Source organism: Oncorhynchus gorbuscha, linkage group LG19 (genome assembly GCF_021184085.1).
Source record: "Oncorhynchus gorbuscha isolate QuinsamMale2020 ecotype Even-year linkage group LG19, OgorEven_v1.0, whole genome shotgun sequence".
NCBI lineage: Eukaryota > Metazoa > Chordata > Actinopteri > Salmoniformes > Salmonidae > Oncorhynchus > Oncorhynchus gorbuscha.
Window position 1 is genome coordinate 22,557,691 of NC_060191.1, and position 20,879 is coordinate 22,578,569.

The 20,879-nt window shown below is 44.9% G+C and overlaps 1 pseudogene; it reads left to right on the top strand.

Moving 5' to 3' along the window:
* Positions 1 to 364: 364 nt before the first annotated feature.
* On the top strand, positions 365 to 20,307 carry LOC124004647 (annotated as a pseudogene).
* The last annotated feature ends 572 nt before the right edge of the window (positions 20,308 to 20,879 follow it).

A 20,879-nucleotide genomic window follows, 5' to 3' on the forward strand; every position in this document is an offset into this window, starting at 1 on the left:
GGATAGATCTAATGATATTAAAGCAAATATGCAAACTAAGAGTATATAGATAATTACAAACCGTGTGGTTCGATCCCTTTATGCTGATTGGCTGAAAGCCGTGCTATATATTGAAATGTTCCACAAAGAGGGCCCAACTATCTTCAAATCAATGTTATTCACTCACTACAACCTGCCTGCCACTACAATTAAATGATGTTGCCTATATAAAGACAGTGGTTTATGTTTGACAGATTTATCCTTAAGGGTATGAATACATATTAAAAGTAATACAACTGATACAGAATTGTGTTTTTTCCTTTGTTTTCTTTGATTGATTCAACAAGGGAGAGAGAGAGAAGGAGAAAATGAGAGTGGGAGGGAGTAGGAGAGAAGGCAGATGCCATAGGAGAGGAGGACTTGCTGGTTCCTATCTGCTGGGCATTAGAGCTCTTCACTGGGTGCATATCAACTGACGAGGTAAGAGCCATACCACATGTATGGGACTTGTGTTCTTATGTTTCATTTTAGCTTTAGATTACTGATCTTGATTTTAGTGCAATTATGTTACTTGACTTTTGATTTTGATCACTATTTTTAATTGCATCAGTCTGTTCAGAGCTGTAATACCTATTGAGAGCACTATTGGTCTATTGGTCACTATTGGTCTTGTTGCGTAATACTACTTTATTTGATAGTCTGCATTGTTTGCCTTTAATACCTCACACTGTATTGCATGCTCTGTATCAGGGTACCATTACAATTCATTGGTTATCACAAACGAGTTCACAAGGTGTGGTTTGTGAGTTCAGCCTCGTGTCTCAAGTGTTTTAGCACCTGGCTGTTGGCAGCCACATTCAGGCTTTGGTGACAGGGTGAGTGTGGCATTGTGAGAGTGAGTTGGTGACCTTTTATAACAGAAGAGTTGTTTTCATGTGAAAGCTGTGGAGGTTTGGGACCAGTACGGCTTTAGAAGCCTTGATATAGCAACAGAGTTTCTCTCCTCATTCGTGGTCTTTTTTTAAGGCTGAAAACAACAGCATGACTCACACCCATTCATTAATGCCAAGGGTTGTACAGTATGTTGTCTTGGGTCTATACGCAGCATTGTAACAGAATAACTAGGATAGCTAGATGGGTAGAGTGCTGTTTCATATCCCGTCAAAGTTTTGTACACTTATTCTCTTCTTATTAGTGAGGGTAATCCCATTTGAGCTTTTAGAAAATAAGATGAGGTGCCTCGGGAGAAGGGCCCATTGGGACAACCAGTTTAAACAAATTCAATTCAGTTGATCTTGCATTGCATTGTTTAACTCAGATGATCTTGGCATTATATCTCAGTACAGGACAAGATAACCAGTTCTATTGATCCATTACAGACACATCCAATAATCCATTTCTTTGGCAACAATTGGAACAGATAAAGACAACATCATTCTAGATAAAGTACTTTGTTTTCAAATCCAGAGTATTTGAACCCAGGTCTGGGGAATGTATCCAAGAGAGCACCAGATAAAGTACTTGTTTTCTAGTATTTATCATCAGTATCATCAGATGATGATGATGATGAATGTTAATCAATGAGAGAGAAAATAAGAAATTTTACGGTTCTTTAAAAAAAAATATATATATATATATATCAGTGAGAGTAGAACCCTAAGAGGTTAGGTATTTGACTATTGTACTGTTATAATCTCCACCCGGGCACAGCCAGAAGAGGACTGGCCACCCTTCAGAGCCTGTTTCCTCTCTACGTTTCTTCCTAGGATCCTGCCTTTCTAGGAAGTTTTTCCTAGCCACCGTGCTTCATTGCTTGCTGTTTGGGGTTTTAAGCTGGGTTTCTGTATAGCACTTTGTGACATCGGCTGATGTAAAAAGGGCTTATAAATACATTTGATTGATTGATTGATGTCTCTCTACTGACACCCTGTTTCTAAGCGTACCAATAACTCACATTTTCTTTTATTTAACCTTTCTTTAACTAGGCAATTCTTATTTACAATGACAAACCCCCCCCCCCCACCCCCCCCCCCCAAGATCAAACCCTCCCCTAACCCTGGCGACGCTGGGCCAATTGTGTGCCACCCTATGGGACATACGATCACGCCCGTCTGTGATACAGCCCGGGATCGAACCCGGGTCTTTAGTAACTCCTTGAGAACCGCTAGATTGCTGCTCCACTTGGGAGGTCACAAATGACAACCATGCATCTCTCCTGTCCACCAAAGGTGGATAGGTAGGTGTGGATCCTTTCTCAGTGTGTGCTCTGCTCTCTCACCCTCTCTCTCTGGCCTGGCCATCTCTGTCCAACAAGAGCCCAAAACCCCCTAAACACGCCTACATCATATACTAAAAATAGGGGATGGTGTGTGCATGTATGTGAGAGTAAGTGTGTGTGTATGTGTGTGTGTGTGTGTGTGTGCGTGTGCGTGTGCGCGAGAGAGAGAGAGAGTAAGTGGTGTGCGTGAGTGTGAGAGAGAGTAAGTGTGAGAGAGAGTAAGTGTGTATTTGGCGATGGTAGTGGGTGATGATGGTGGTGGTGATGACAGTGAACTAGAAGAAGCAGAAGAAGAAACATGACTGAAACATGAATGCTGCCATGACCAAACAATGGAAGACTAATGTGAGAAATCGTAGAACAAGAAGGGCGATGGGTCGAATTAGCTAATGCCACCAGAAGAGAGAGAAATCCAACGAGAGAGAGAGGAGTGAGAGCAGAGAGAAAAGGGGATTGTTGTGATTAAAAGACAATTATCTGTGCACATCGACTTCCCAGTGTTGTGCGGTGTCAGGCTCGAGCCGTGCTGTTCTTTTCTCCCAGCAGGATCTGGGAGACAATGGCTACTGTGTCCGGAGGGGGGGGGGGGAATCTTGGGTGGAGAGAGGTTAAGTCAAGAGGCACATGGAGCAGCTCCCCTCAACATTGTGTTTTCATGCTCTATTTTCTAATAAAGGCCTGAGCAATACAGAGAGTGTACTGAGCCTGAAAAACACTAGGAACACCTGCTCTTTCCATGACATAGACTGACAAGGTGAATCAAGGAGAAAGCTATGATCCCTTATTGATGTCAATTGTTAGATCCACTTTAACCAGTATAGATTAAGGGGAGGAGACAGGTTAACCTCAAAGAAGGATTTTTAAGCCTTGAGACAACTGAGTTGTGTATGTGTGCCATTTAGAGTGTGAATGGCCAAGACAAAAACGTAAGTGCTTTTGAATGGAGTATGGTAGTAGGGTGCCGGGCGCACCGGTTTGTGTCAAGAACTGAAACGCTGCTGGGTTTTTCACACTCAACAGTTTGTGTGTATCAAAAATGGTCCCACCACCCAAAGGACATCAGCCAACTTGACACAACTATGGGAGGTATTGGGGTCAACATGGGTCGGCATCCCTGTGGAACGCTTTCGACCCCTTGTAGAGTCCACTCCCCGACAAATTGAGGCTGTTCTGCAGGCAAAACTGTGTGCAACTCAATATTAGGAAGGTGTGCCTAATGTTGTATACACTCAGTGTATATCGCAATATCATAATAATATTGCAGTATTATTATCTGGATATGGACATATGCCATGTGCATATCATTGGTTTTCAGCATTTAACCATATTTAGACCTTTCCCCTGGCCCTAAAAAACACATGTGAATGTTCTCATACTGCAATTACAGTCACTCTAGTCAATGGGTCATGTTCAGAAGGCTCCAAATGGAAGCAAACATTTTCAGATCGAGCCTGTGCCACCTGAACTTGCCCCAGTGCCACCTGAACTTGCCCCAATAGATTTGTTCAATATCTTAATTTAAGTGGTCATATCATCCATAATATTGTTATTGTTATAATTGTTTGTGTCATGAAATAAATGTTTGTAAATATACTGAACAAAAATATGAACGCAACATACAACAATTTCATTTTTTTTTTACTGAGTTATATAAGAAAAGCAGTCAATTTAAATAAATACAATACACAGGTCTAGCAGGGGCGCAGCCTTGGGTGGGCCTGGGAGGGCATAGGTACACCCACTGGGGAGCCAGGACCTGTGTTTTTCCCCACAAAAGGGCTTTATTACAGACATACTGTAAATGCTGAGTTTCTTCAGTTGTCCGGGTGGCTGGTCTCAGACAATCCAGCGAGGTTACACATGGTCTGAGGTTGTGAGGCCGGTTGGACATAATACCAAATTCTCTAAAACGTTGTTGGAGGTGACTTATGGGAGAGAAATTAACATTAAATTATCTGGCAACAGCTCTAATGGACATTCCTGCAGTCAACATGCCAATTGCACTCTCCCCCAAAACTTGAGACATCTGTGGCATTGTGTTGTCTGACAAAACCGCACATTTTAGAGTGACCTTTTATTGTCACCAGCACAAGGTGCACCTGTGTAATGATCATGCTGTTTAATCAGATTCTTGATATGCTACACCTGTCAGGTGGATGGAATGTCTTGGCAAATCTTTTATTTCAGCTCATGGAACATGGGACCAACACTTTACATGTTGCGTTTATATTTTTGCTCAGTAAATATATTGCCCTTATATAGTACATTTGAGTTGTCAACCTTCAATCTTGGAAAAGGTCATAGAAAATTGGGCTGGAGGGAAGGATAGGGCCCCTTGAGACCTGTAAGGTGTTTTTGACCATGCGTCCATGGTTTATGAGCTGGTCACGCAGGAAGTGATGCAATTTGAGGTCACATGCTCCTCATTGTGCCCTCAAACACCAGTTCAGTATGGTTAAGTTTAGTGACTTTCATTATTCTCAATATCCAGCCGTTTAGAAGATTGAGGTGGAAAATGTATCGGTCAAGCCCTCTTTTGGCCAGGTTAGGTGGCAGCTACAGGTAAATAAATAAATAAATAATATGCCATTTAGCAGACGCTTTTATCCAAAGCGACTTACAGTCATGTGTGCATACATTCTACGTATGGGTGGTCCCGGGAATCGAACCCACTACCCTGGCGTTACAAGCGCCATGCTCTACCAACTGAGCTACAGAAGGTACTGTAGCTATAGTTGAAATCGGTCTATAGATTACATATGGACATGAGTGGCATATACTGGATTAGCCTCTGAGAGGTCTTCTACCACACAACAACTAACATTTCCATACAATGACATTGTTATTTTAATTCCCATCTCTTTACCCTGTTTGTCCCCCTTCTCCCCGTCCCCTCTCCCATTCCCCTTTGGCGTAGTAGTGACCTCAAACAAGGATGTGGCACTCCATCAATCCAAAACAAACTAATATGCTCGGACCCATCCAATGTTAAACGAATGGCCGTGTTGGATGGAAAGGGTCTTGGAGCTCAAAGCCTCACCCACGTCTGTTGGGATGAGTGGGAACAGTGGAGGTCATTGTGGCCAGGGCGGTGCGGGGTGTGCATTTATGAATGGCTGGGCCTCGAGGCAAGGGCACTGAACAATGCTGGTACACTGAGGAGACTGATCTCCATATGGGAGAGGAGGAGGGTGGGCAGTTTACTCCCCCCCCTCCCCCTCTTGATGGGGCATGGTACAGAGAGGAGCGAGAGGTCTCTTCATGGCAGCGCGAGTGGTGGCGTGACGGTTAGCTTATAGTTGTACGTGTGCTCGTTGTTGGGGACAGGCTTGTTGGCACTGAGGCTAGAAGCCCAAGAGAGGGAGAGAAACGCCTGTGACACTCACCTGACTGCACAGGTGAGTAAAAGCTCTGGACAATATCCTTTTTATGGAGTTAATTGGAGTTAATTGGTCCATGGAGATAGTCGGAGTCAGTTGATTCATGGAGTTAGTTGGTTTTATGGCCAAGATTGATTATTTACTTCAATTGATGGAGGCTATTGACTTGGCTGCTCCGTGCTTTTTGGCCTCTCTGTGTGTTGTACATTTTGTTAGAGATGTCTAGGTCAGTAGTTTTCAACCGGTGTGCTGAATTGTTTTGATCCCTTACTTATAAAGGTGACCTGACCTGTGGAATGCACATGGAATTTTGACTTGGGAGCACCGGTGCTCTCAGATAAAACATTGACAATACATTAATAATATATTGACATTGGCACATGGTTATATCTGTACCGTTGTTTTTCAAGTCCAATACGCTCAGGCTGGCATCAAGAGCGAAGTCATTTGTATAATTTTACTTTGCCTACAAGAACCATTAGCACAGGCAAGTCTGATTAGGCTAAGCTGTACCACAGCCTCTGCCATAGAAACAAACCCATCACGGCTTTGTGTCCGTGGATGAACCTTTACAATGCAGAAAAACGCTCCTCTCTAGCTCAAACCGTTCAAAACTGCCTGAGCACATTTGTTATTTTTGGGGGGGGCGTGGATTCCTGGATGCTCTTAAAGGGGTAGCCTACACTCAAATGAATCATAATGAGTAAGGAACTATGCATTAATACATTATACGTTAATAGGTTAATGTTAGGTGTTCTGCCGAAATGTTTATCCCATCAAGGTGTGCCGCTGTTCATAAACGTTTGGGAACCACTGGTCCAGGTGTTGACTTTGGACGAGTTGTTACACCTGAACGACTCTTGCTGTTCTACAGTAATATTGAAGGTATGAGGAGCAGTGTCTGTATAAGGGTTCAATGTGTCTTCAATAATACAGTGATATAGCAAATGTATTGGATTTCAGTTGTTTTTCATTGAATACTCAGCGGCATGACGCGAAATTGGTAAGACATCGAGTAAAACGAGAATGCTTCTCTTCTTGATTTTCATTTGCAGTAAACAAAAATATAAAATACATCTTTCAACGTGATTCTAATGTGAGTGGGTAAGTGAAGTGGCAAATGAGCAAGTGAGTGATCTTGTGTGTGTGTGTGTGTGTGTGTGTGTGTGTGTGTGTGTGTGTGTGTGTGTGTGTGTGTGTGTGTGTGTGTGTGTGTGTGTGTGTGTGTGTGTGTGTGTGTGTGTGTGTGTGTGTGTGTGTGTGTGCGCTAGTGGGGGCTAGTGGGGGCTAGTGAAAGCCATGCAATAATCCCAGGACAGATTTTCCTCCGAGTACCACAGAGAAATGAACAGTTCCTGCTTTTACCAGAGCTTTTGCCAGTGTCTCACCACAATTATTTAGAATTCTGAAAGCAGATGCTACAGTAAATGAAGATTCCAAATCCAAATTCGGACAGACTGTTTTGAGCTTATTGTGCCATAATGTCCTTGCGTGCTGAACACATACAAAAGCTTTTTACAGAAACTATATTAAGAAATGTATTTTTTCATGTGAACCTTTTGTGGCTAAATAGTCTTAAGAAATAGGTTCCTTTCTCTGGCTCTTCTCCTGCGTGACCACTGATGCGAAAGTACTTTATAGGGAGGAATAAACCAACACACACCTTCAATCTAAATGTGGTACAAAAGGAAATAATGCCAGCATAGAGGGTTATGCGAAGGCAAGGGATTCGGACATTGAGGAGGTTTGTGGGAGGATTGAAAATGGCGATACAAATCTTTCCGCTGTAGGTCTTGGCCTCCTGCCGTTAGGGCTATGCAGGTGACTGCTCTGTTTGCCGCCCCCTACTGGGCAGGGTGGAAGAGAGAGAGAGAGGAGGCCTGTGGTTCACCATCTGTCCACTGTGCTGGGACTGCATTGGGAGGCACTGTACTGGATACTGGTCCAGAGACACACGGCTGCCAGGTAGAGGATACACACATTCGGATAGACCCACACAAATACACTCTTGAATGCATGCAAGTGCATACACACACACAAATGCACTCAGAAAATAAATGCCTGGATGCACACATACAGTACCAGTCCAAAGTGTGGACACACCTACTCATTCAAGGGTGTGGACACACCTACTCATTCAAGGGTTTGGACACACCTACTCATTCAAGGGTTTGGACACACCTACTCATTCAAGGGTTTGGACACACCTACTCATTCAAGGGTTTGGACACACCTACTCATTCAAGGGTTTGGACACACCTACTCATTCAAGGGTTTGGACACACCTACTCATTCAAGGGTTTGGACACACCTACTCATTCAAGGGTTTGGACACACCTACTCATTCAAGGGTTTGGACACACCTACTCATTCAAGGGTTTTTGTCTACTTTTTACTATTTTCAGAATTGTAGAATAATAGTGAAGACATCAACACTATGAAATAACACATATGGAATCATGTAGTAACCAAACAAATGTGCGATTCTTCTGCAAATTAGCCACCATCAATTAGCCTTGATGACAGCCTTGCATACTCTTGGCATTCTCTCAACCAGCTTGGCTGCTTTTCCTTCACTCTGCGGTCCAACTCATCCCAAACCATCTCCAGTGGGTTGAGGTCGTGTAATTGTGGAGGCCAGGTCATCTGATGCAGCACTCCATTACTCTCCATGGTCAAATAGCCCTTACACAGCCTGGAGGTGGGTTTTGGGTCATTGTCCTGTTGAAAAACAAATGATAGCCCCACTAAGCACAAACCAGATGGGATGGCATATCACTGCAGAATACTGTGGTAGCCATGCTGGTTAAGTGTGCCTTGAATTCTAAAGAAATCACAGAAAGTGTCACCAGCAAAGCACCCCCACCTACTCTGCGTCTCACAAAGGCACGGAAGTTGGAACCAAAAATCTAAATTTTGGACTCATCAGACCAAAGGACATATTTTCTAATGTCCATTGCAAGTGTTTCTTGTCCCAAGCAAGTCTCTTCTTCTTGTTGGTGTCCTTTAGTAGTGGTTTCTTTGCAGAAATTCGACCATGAAGCCCTGATTCACACAGTCTCCTCTGAACAGTTGATGTTGAGATGTGTCTGGTACTTGAACACCGTGAAGCATTTATTTGGGCTGCAATTTCTGAGTGGTGGTCCTCATGAGAGCCAGTTTCATCATAGCACTTGATGGTTTTTGCGACTGCACTTGAAGAAACTTTTTAAGTTCTTGAAATTTTCCAGAATGACTGACCTCTTTTCTTATTTGAGCTGTTCTTGCCATAATATGGAATTGGTATTTTACCAAATAGGGCTATCTTCTGTATACCACCTCTACCTTGTCACAACACAACTGATTGTCTCAAACGCGTTAAGAAGGAAAGAAAATCCACAAATGAACTTTTAAGAAGGCACACATGTGAATTGACATGCATTCTAGGTAACTACCTCATGAAGCTGGTTGAGAGAATGCCAAGAGTGTGCAAAGCTGTCATCAAGGCAAAGGGTGGCTATTTGAAGAATCTCAAATATAAAATATACACTTTTTTGGTTACTACATGATTCCATATGTGTTATTTCAAAGTAGAACATAGCAAAAATAAAAACCTTGAATGAGTAGGCGTGTCCAAACGTTTGACTGTTACTGTACATGCACACGTAGGAACTGTACAGGCACTGTACATGCACACGTAGGAACTGTACAGGCACTGTACATGCACACGTAGGAACTGTACAGGCACTGTACATGTCACACCTGCATTCTGTCATCAATTTGCAGTTTGTAAGTGTGGCCTTATAAGCAGCACTCTACCTCACACAGAATGTGTCATATGGAGTGATTGTGGAGGGGTGGGCTTCTCACAGGCAGCTCTGAGTGCTGTGTGTGTGGGAGGGGGGAAAGGGCTTTAAGACCATCTGCTCCTTGGAGTATTTTAGTGGGGGCCAGAGCTTGTGGACCAGCGCTCGTCACAGGCAAACAGCGATGCAAGCTGTGAGCTGGCCTGTTCCGGAGAATTCCTCCAGTTTCTGCCTCACAATGGGCAGTGTTCCGCGTACAGTGTTTCCTTTATTCCTATGAGCCACCAGCGAGCTTCACATACATAAAGTATATGATATTAAGAATACAAATGATCTTGGCTAAGCTGGCTCATTCTCTTGAGGACAGTGGGGCCATTTGTTGTTGGTTGATCATTTGGAATATGAGTCATGGTAATATGGCAAGGTGTCATGGCCTGCTTCTGCCCTACTGATTCTGTGTCGATAGTCTCATTGTTGCACTATTCGTCATGGAAATAGCCTACACTAGGGCATATGCAGAGTGTACACTGTGATTTTATCTTTGAATAATAATTGATAGAATGAAATTATAGGTATAAGGATGCCTGTGATTATTCTGTCTATTAACTCCCTGTGTTGGCGCTGGGATATTCCGGCCCCCACAGGCTATGTGAAACGTTATAAAGAACAGGAGGAGTGGTCGAGTGTACGCCTAGGGAGATTCTCAATTGAGCATAAGTACGTCTTCTCCTCGACTCCCCCGTCCTCTTCTCCTCTGTGACCCGGAAACCGATAAGTGGTCGAGAGGTTGAGGACAGCGTCAATTCGTTAGTTGGCGAACGAAGGAGTGTCCACAAGAGCATCCTAGCGGCGGCTAGCTCCGTTAGGCCACACCCCCTTTGAATCAGCTGTTGTTTTCTTGAATGAGAAAAGCATGCACACATTTAAAAACGATACACTACTTATTATTTTACCATTAAAACGTCTTGCACAACTAGCTACATTTTTTGATTTTTTTATCACTTTACACATTTATTTTGGGATTCCACCTCTAGAAACATCATTTGCCTGCTGATGCTTGAGTGGAGAAGGAGAGTCTCATTTCATACAAGGACATTTGTTTCCAGATTCCCTGGACAGAGGAGAGGATGCAGGAGGCGAGCAAAGCCAATTGAGATTCTCCCATAGACTCCTAAAGGGGAATTTGTGTTGCAGTCATTTATACAATGTGAATGTTTCTAGAGTGAAAGTTCACACTAAGGTCATTGCTTACGCTGTACATTTCAACTACAGTGTGTATCACAATACAGAACTGTGACCTGTAGCAGTGTAATGTTGTTATAACTGTATAACATACAGAACCCGACAATCATGAATAAGAAACAACTTTCTAAAATGATTTCATCAATGTGTTATTTTTGTCTCAATACCATTGACTAAAGTCTAGCAGTTTGGAAATGTTGCCGTGCCAACAGTGCTAACAATGACAGTGCAATAGTGGTCAGATTAGCAGATGAGCATGCATACACTCTCAGCTTTTAGGAGGAACCCTCCCCATGTGGACACGTACATACACACACAGGCACACGCACAGGCACACACAAAAAATTACCAGCTCAGGGAAGCACTGCTTTGTCCCAACGGAACGACAGAGTGGAGGAGGATGGGGGGAGGAGAGATGAGGGGGCAGGGAGGAAGGTCACATAGCTGTCGTGGCGCCGTAAGGGCCACTGTGCGAAGTGTGTTGGCACGGTGTGCGCTGCGCGTGTGTGTAGGGGTCTGTGGCATGCTGCACATTCGTCTGTACAGGCTCCAGTCTGTGAATGAGGTATTCACTCTGACTCTACCAACCTCCCCCACCCAGGCCTACTTAGCCCATCCTCAATTGTGTTTGTGTTGGGATTCCCTTGAAAACATCCATTGCTTGGCGGATGTCATCATTTGGCCTATGGCTTAATGGCTCTTGGAGACAGTGATTCACGCCACTTAAACTGTAACAACCGCTCCACTATGAAATAGAAGTATTCTTTGTTGCGTTGATATGTAAAGTAGGGGGTCCTCCTAGTTGTTTGCTGGACCCTGTTGTCATCCCACATCCACAAACATACCTTATGTGGGAAAATATTTGGTGTGTGTCGTGTGTCTAAGAGAATGCCCAAAACATTTTACAACACCAATATACTTATTTTTTAGTAATAAAATAAGAACCGTCGTTGTTCATTTCTAGATCAAAATCCCAGGTTAGCATCTTTTGGCTTAGTAAAAAAAATATGTTTTTTTTACTCATTTTGGCTGCAAACGGTAGTCAACGAGGGCACTGTACAATAACTAAAGCCTCTAGCTGAGGGGATGTATGATTCCAATGGAACTGTTTGGAAATGGAGAATATAATCATCTGTATGGGTATACACCCAGCCATGCTCCTCTCGTCATAGTCACTAGTCATAGTGATATTATGACTCAACTTCACCCTGAGGTCACTGGCTCTTTGTGGATACAGTAGGTTGTAGCGGGGAAGTTATCTAATGCTAGCAGGGTTACTTTGACCTGGTTGTGAGAGTCAAAGGCCTGGTCCATGGTCTGAGACAGACTGGCCACAGCAGAGAGGGCGTTAGAGGACAGGAATGTGTGGAGTGGGTCTAGGAAAAGGCAGAGAAATGTTTGAATTCATATTCAAAACTACCCACCACACACATTCACCAGAGCCTGCAGCTCACACAGTCGCTCTCTTTCCCTCTTTCCCTGTCTCTCTCTCTCTCTCTGCTTCTGTCCCTCTTTCTCTCCCCATCCCCTGTCCTAGAATCCATAGAACCCGGCAGACAGGATTTTACAACCTGCGGAGACACACAAGGGAACTACACGCCCGGGGAGAACGTAGAACCGACAGAGCCGAGGGGAGGAACCGAGAGGGAGCCGGAGCCTGGTGCTGAAGCTGGTATGAGGCAAGTGGTCTGTGGCTGGTCTCTGTGCTGGCCGTTTGTCTGTCAATCAATGGCTCTCGTTGTTGTTGCTGGTGGTGTCAGTGCCCTGCTCTCCGGGCTATTCTGTTCATCCCGCCATTGCTGATGCATTTGACTCTCAGCTCAGACACAGTCCCTTCTCTTGGGGTTTTGTCTAATGCAGATGGTACAGCTTGACGCAATGTTTAAGAAATATTTTACTGGCATTGGCTATGATTGCCCTGACCTAAAGCCTCATGGTTTGGTTTGAAGGGGGTCCAAGTCAACTTTATAAGTGATCTGTATGTGGACCATATTTTTGAAGTTGGATTTTAAATGTGTATGTCTGTGTGTATAAGTGTTACGACACAGTTTGGAAATGCGCACGAGCATGCTGTTTGTGTGCGTACAATCTCATGTTTGAGAATGGGATGTCCGTGTGCCTCAGCCCAGAATAACCTCTCGCTGTTGTTGCCAAACTGCCTAAAACCAACAGAATTTGCCCTTATTTTCCGTAGGAACACAGCTTACCAGCCTATAGACTGTCTGGGGACGTAGTGATGTGTTAATCATGGAGCTCTCCAACACAATCCACTCTTAGGCCCACCATCTGCAGCCACCGGCTGCTCGGAGGGGGGCCAAAGACAAGTCATTGCCTCCATAGCATCATGGATGACATGCAGGGGGAGACACAGACTGGTAGATACAGAGTAAAGGGTCCAAACAACCAACGGACCAAATGATGATGGTTGACGCCGTGATGTAATGTAACGGATAAGGGACTAGGGTAGTGAGTCATGGTTCTGAACAGGTCCCAACAGTGACTGTCCGTCGAAGACCTGGGACTTACGTATGAATAGCCTAATGAGTGACTCTACTAGCACTCAGAGAGTGTGCGTCACCATGTCTATGTGCCAGTGCCAGTGAAGAGCCTGCTGTCTATCTAAGGCAGCAGGGCTGATGTCATCGCCTGATGCTGATGTCACTTGTGTGTTTTTCTTTTTTTTTTTTTTACAGAGAAGTTAAGGGAGAGGGCTGTTGAGGTGTCTGGGTGTGATTGGGCACCCTCTAGTGAACATTACTACTACTACTACTGCGACCACTAAGCTGAGGAATCCGATATTTTCTGTCTTGGCTACTTTTCGCCCATTGAGCAATTCAAGGTAATAGTCAGTAATGTCTACTGTCTTTTTACACACCATCGTGTTGAAATATGTCATTGAGGCTCGTAAGAATATGTAAACAAACAAAAAAAGACATTTAACCATTGCAGCTATATGTCACCACATACTTATATGTCACTATAATATTATATTCAATATATATCACATAGCATTGGGCTCCATTGGTCCAGAACAGAATGGTAAAGTGTGAAGTTGCGGATGTGTAATTGAGGTCCGATGTCTGTTGCAGAGGCCTCTGGTTCAGGGTTAAATAGACACCATGTGGTGTTTGGAGCTGCTTCTGCCGCTGTTGCTAATCATCAAAGGTAAAACTTGTATGTTTCTCATTCCCTCTTGTCAGTGTGAATAACTACTCGATTACATCACAATAACTAAGACTGTAAATTCCCTTGAAGACTACAGATGTAATGCTAAGAAATCCAGTCATCTAGATATGCAATTGCAATGTGAAACTGATTGACAGTTGACATTTTAGAGTGTGTCAAACTTACAGCAAACAACACTAAAACAAAAGGGTACAGCGTTGTCACAGGGTCCAACTGGCACACATGGCAGCAGGGAATCAGCCTACTGTTCCTATGCTTTGTGATGGCTGGCTGGCGTCCATCTTGGCTCAACCTAGTCCCTCTCACTTAAACAGTGGTGCCAGTGGTGAGAGTGAGACATATGCTTCCTCCACATAGGGTCTCTGCTCTTACCGTCTCAAGCAGGGATAACATCATGATATCATCCTCTGTTCTCTCTCTCTCTCTCTTTGTCTCTCTGTTCATCTTTTCTCAGTGATTCCATTTGAAACTCTAGATGTATTGTAGATGTATTGTTCATTAATAGAGTATACAGTTTCGCTCTCAATATTCCCATTTCCAATCTTAGTCCCATATCCCTCCTTTCCTCCCTCAGATGTCAGTGGCCAGTGGAACGTATGGATACCCAGGGACATCTCGGCCATGACCAACTCCTGCGTGGTCATCCCCTGCACATTCATGTACCCGTCCGGTATCCGTCTGCACTACGGCATCCACGGAATCTGGTACTTTGGCCAGCCCTACCCCCAGCTCTTCCCACCTGTGGTGTTCAAGACGCGCACAGAAATCGTACATGAAAGTTACCAAGGGCGTACCAAGCTCATCGGGGACCTGCACCAGAGGAACTGCACTCTGCTCATCAGTAATATTGGTACAGAGCACTCAGGGAGGTACTACTTCCGTGCCGACCTGGGCGGTGCCAACATCTACACCTACCCAGACTTCTCTGAGCTCAAGGTGCTGGGTAAGCCTGCTGAGAGACCCCGAGAGGCCATTTTTATAATTGAATAATTGAATGTGGCACATTTATGGGCTGGTTTGCCCTAGCCTGGTACCATATATGTTGTGCTGTCTTGTCAACTACTGTGGACACTGACAGTAGGAGATGGCAAGCACAAATAGATCTGGGACCAGGCTAGGATTGCACTAGCTGTGATTATAATTATTGTAGTTTTAACGAGAATAGGTAAATATTGTGAATTGGTGAATTTTCACTTGTTCACTTATGTCCTCTCTGTCCCCCAGACCAGCCGAACATTGACATCCCTGAGGAGATAGTCGCTGACGAGAATCTGGAGTTGACCTGCTATGCTCCAGACAACTGTCCAGAGAATAGCCCAGAGATCCAATGGATGTACACAGACTACCTGCCTGAACCTGAGTATACCTCAGACTATGTGGCAGAGAGCAACACAGCCGTGCTGTCCAGCACGCTCACCTTCACCCCCAGGCCCATGCACAACGGTCAGCTGCTGGGCTGCAGGGTCTCCTACCCCAACACCACCCTGGTCTACGAGAGACTCATCTCTCTGGACGTCAAGTGTAAGTGACCAACTGACCGTTGCAGAACCATTGTCAGTATCGACAGTCACCCATTATTCTCCATCTACAGTAGAAGGATAACAACTTGATTTAGCAATGTATTGCATGATTGCGACACGGTACGCATTGGGTATGTTAGCCTGGCATCCAGAACCTGTTTTTCTACGTTTCACCTTTGTTTTTCTTTGAAACAATGATGAGCGCAGTGTTGGGTCTAGTTTAACCAGGTTATACACTTGTCACTTTTACAAGTCTAACCCCACCTTCCCCTTCCTCTCACCCCAGATGCCCCTCGCTCGGTGTGGGTGAACGTGTCCGCGGAGGTGATGGAGGGCAGCTCGGTAACGCTGCACTGCGAGGTGGACAGTAACCCTCCTCCCAGGATCTCCTGGCTATTTGGGGACCAGGAGCTGCTGTGGGACACGGCTTCCAACGCCTCGCTCTCCCTGGACGACTTAACCCCCCTCTCAGGAGGGTATCTACACCTGTGTGGGGGATAACGGCTACGGCGCCATGAACACGTCCATGTATCTGGCCGTCTTGTGTGAGTGTCATTGTGCAACATGGTGTTTGTGGAATAATCAAAAATAGTTACATTTAATCATTGTAGTTAGTCAGTATGTCAACCAAGCTGACATTTTAGTTTCTGTCACTTGCATATGTGACCGACCGGCTCGAGTCGGTCTTATTCAGTCAAATTTGAAACAGTGTTTTTTTTACATTGGATAAAAGTAGAGACTAGAAAATGGTATATCAAACATTACAGTTGGGGAACAATGTCAAACTAATTCTGCTTTGAAAGTTGATTAACTTGTAACCCCACTTTTAAGAAAATGGCACTTGAATGTTTTGGTAGACCTACTGGAGAGCTCTTCTTTGTCTACACCCATTCAGCATTGTTCACACCCTCTTAAGACATAGCCTCACCCATCTCTGTAAGGATTCACATGTGAGGCCATGTGCTAAACAGTGATTATGATCATGTACTAAACAACCAAAGATTTTAAGACTATAGGCTGGTTTATACTACTTCTATCAACATGTCTGTATACAGTTAATTATTACAGGAAAATAAACTCACAACAAGATTATTATTTACATGTTAATGGTTCGCTAATTACAGAAAATAGCTTATGGTTTATTTTTTTAACTTGGACACTGTCTTGTTGGCCTAACGTTATATCCTAATTTGATTTTGGGGTAGGTCATGCTGTTCTTCACATTACAGTCTCTGGTAAAGACACACTATAACAAATAAAATCAAAGTGTATTTGTCACATGCACAGGATACAGAAGGTGTAAACTGTACAGTGAAATGGCTAATTGCATAGTGGAGTCTTTTGTTTAGACATGTAGATAACTAGCTATCTGGCTAAACAATTAACTATTATCCCAACTCATAGCATTAGTACCCTGCATGAATCTACAGGTAGCTTTACTAGCAAATGGCTCTGCCATACGAATAATATTACTACACAGATCATACACGTAATATTTGCTAGCGAGCCAGCCAGTAATAAAAAATAAATAAAAAATGTTCAAATGTGTCTCCTGTGAAGTAGTAAGGCGCAATATATATAACAATGTATTAGTTATGTGATAAACCTGGCCCATAGCTTCCTGCTCTTGTTGATACACAGCACCGCATTTCATCCTCTGTAACTGACTCCTTTGTTCAACTCCTTTCTTTCTCCTCATTTAACTCTACTTTTCATCACCTCTCTATACTCCTTGCAGACCCTCCCAGTGAGCCAGTGGTAAATGGCTCCCTGACCATTTTGGAAGGTTCCTCCATCTCCCTGCAATGTAGCACACAAGGCAATCCCACGCCCACCCTCACCTGGCTGAAGGGCGGGGAGCTGGTGGGCAGCATCACGGCCGCGGAGGTGTCTGTGCTGGAGCTTCTGAAGCTCAACCCTCAGGGAGACGGACAGTACCGCTGCCTGGCAGAGAACGAACACGGACGAGCCAGCAGCTCCCTCAACATCACTGTGGAATGTGAGTGGGTCATCACGTCATGTTGTATCATAACATATGGTATCATATCACACCGTAGTGTACCACACTACATTACACTACGCTACACCATCCCATCCCACTCTACATGTCAGTCATAGCCCTACCTCCACCCTCTCTTCAGACGCCCCAGTCCTTCTGGACGAGTCCAAGTGCACAGTGGTGAGGGAGGGAGTCCAGTGTGTTTGCATGGCTACGGGTAACCCTGAGCCCATCATCGAGTTCTACCTCCCCGACAAGAACATCACCGTCAACGACACGGACGGCCGCTACAACTACTACACGCACACGGACGGCCACACGTCCACGGGCATGATCAAACTACGGGAGAAGGGCGAGCGCCTGGGCAACGGTGCTGTCAATGTGCACTGCAGCGTTAGCAACATGTACGGGTCGGAGAGCTTTCATCTGGAGCTACAGCAGGAGAGTGAGTACACAAGTTCAGGTTCATGGTTAAACACAGAACTGCATGCCATTAAAAGGCAAACCAATTGTATAGCCAAGCATACATGAGAGATTGAATTGAAATGAGATGTGTAGCACCTTTATATGATATGTAGATTGACTGTATAAGTAAGACCACCAACTGGCTACCCCATTGGCTTGATATTGAAATGGCATTATCTCGAAGTAAATAAGTTATAGTACCATGACCTAGTTAAACAGTATTTTCTGTTTCTACACTGTCTTCAATATGATGTTCTTGTCTGACGTTAGAGAAGTACATGATGGCAGTGATCGTTGGCACCATCGGTGGAGTGGCTGTCATCGCCTTCATCATCGCAGCAGTGAGATATGTGGGCCATAACAACAAGAAGTGAGTATCCACCCTTCGCTAACTGTGACAGGGGTCGATGCGAGTTACAGGTAGTCATTTCCTGTTTGAAATGACGATAAGGAAACACTTCAGCCTAGCCATCCATTCTAAAACACCTCTGTGCATTCATGAGTGAATGATTGATTGATGGACGCACGTGAGAATCATGGTCATTAGTTATGCTAACGCCAGAGCGAGTTAGCGGGTTAGCAAGCCAGACTAACCGTAGCCTATAGTTTGCAGGCTCAATTCCCTGCTTTGATACTGCTTTGTACCCTTGACCTGCTATGCTAAAAATACAGCCACGGTAGCCTACTTAACTAAGGTGCTTCAGCATTATAGCTATACATCACATTCAGACAAAAGCTTTTACAGGAAGTCGCTCTAAGAGAGGGTGTCAGCTCAACCGCAACTAAACCCATGAAACAATAACCACAACCATGAACCATAGGCCTGTAGATCATTAACTATGTTGGGAAACAGGCCCTTGTTTTAAAATGGATGCCCAGGCTTGGAGTGTCACCCTGAGTTAGTTAGTGGCCATGAGACCGAGTCTGATCTTGTGACTCCACCCCCCAGAGAGAATGGCAACCCTGGGCAGGACCTGGTCTCTAAACTGGAGAACCCAGCATTGTACTACAGCACAGTCAAGAAGGACAAACAATGTTTGAGGAAGAAAGTGGTGAGACATGTTGATGACGATGACATAATGGAGATAATGACCAACCTCAGATCTGTCTTAGACGGGAACATGACAGCTTACCCGTTGCTGATACTGATCCTATACTCGTTCAAATCATGTCCCATTTTTGATGTACAGTAAGGTTAATTCCGTGGAGATACTCATAAATACTCATAAAACTTCTCATGTTAAAGAGAACACGTAAACCTCCCCAGCCAACTACTGGCCTAGCCTGAGAATCCCAGTACCGCTATAGCTATCAGTCCCAGTACCACTGGGGTAGCTGCCACCAAAGCATTTCCAGACCACTGTTTTCTGCTTCATCGCTTCTCTGCGTTCTTCTGTCTCTTTTTCTCTTTCCTAACTCTTGCACAGCTTAAGACAGAGCTTCTGGGCTCAAAGTTTAACTCCATTCTAGAGGAGAGCACGGTAAGGTTCCTGAACAACCCCGCCCCAAACCCAACTCCAAGTCTCAGTGGTAGACAGCATCCCTCACACACCCCAGACAGCAAAATTACACGATGGCCCAATTTCGGCCATAATCTAAAATATTACGATTTACCGTTTGGCCGAGTTAACCACTTGGTGTTACGGTCCTGAAGTGGATATGTAGCATGAAATGTCCAGACCTTGCCCGGCAAGGTGGATGTGGCCAACATTCTGACCAAAAGTAGCCCAATAACTATGGGATGTTGTTAGGGCCACTTAAATCAAGCCAGAGATGGCCCATAAGAAAAGTGCCAACCCTCCCCCAGTTCGCAGCTCCTACATTCGGACCATATCTGGGAACTGAACTATACTGTATGTGTCACCAAACAACCAGATCTGGCCCATATTCGTCTGCTGTCTGAGATCCGCTTCCATGCGCTGTATCTCCTTTCATTTCCACGACTGTTGTTGCATGGCTGCCTCGATACTAACAGGAAATGCTAAACCGCCTCAATCTCCTTGTCTTACGCCTCTGCTCACCAATAACCACTAACCCTCCTTTCTCCTCTTTCAATGTCTGTCATGTTATTCCTTTATACACTCTATGTTCTGAGGTGTCAATGGCTTTGGTGGCACTGCGCAGGTATAACCTGTGAGTCTGAATGGGCCTTCTCTCTTTCCATACCTTCAACAGGGAGAAGACGGGGATTATCAACATGTGGGCTCGATGGCAGACCTGGAGAGGCAAGAGCTGAACTATGCCGCCCTGGAGTTTCTGGGGGGGGGCGCTCCAGGGATGGGGGGGCCTCAGGGAGGGGGGATGACGGCAGCGACTACACCGAGATCAAGGCCAAATGAATCGCGATCCTTCCCTGACCCATCGTCACCGCGGGACACAGTGGCAGCCATGTTGTCGCCCCCTTCCTCACGTCATTCACCCCCTCTTCAAACGTCTTCCCCCCCTCCCCCGTGGACACCATCACCACCCTTCACCATCACACCGAGATCCCCCATCGTCTCCCCCCGTCCCTGACTCATCTCAAATGATGTCCCCGTTAGTTGACCCCCAAGCCTCCAGGGGGAGCCCCAGTGACATCTCGCCACCCAGGACTGCTGGTAGCTACTTGCAAGGTCGGAACACGGCCCAGTGGACAATGTAAAAAGATCTTTGTATTATCAGCAGCTGTCGGTCTCCCAGCTCTTACCCTACTGGTCATAGTCAGAAAATGTCCTCATAACAGGTACAATGTGTTAGTTACTGTACTGTATCATCTAGATTCAATGTTGCTATTCCCATCTCTATACCATTAATTGTTGGCATTGCTATCAAACTTGGGACACAGTAAGACATTTTCTGGGGCTCCCCTTCTGTATGTCACCCTATATCATACTTATAGCTAGCCTGGTTAAACCAGATTGAACGCTGCGCTCACCAGTTTTCCTGTGAAAGGCAACGCAATCAGCTTGGATACCAGGCTAACTATCTAGATCTGTCCATTATAGTCCTTCTCCACTGTGTCCGCTGCCAGTCGAAGTGTCTGGGAAAGGGGTGTGTTTTGTGCTA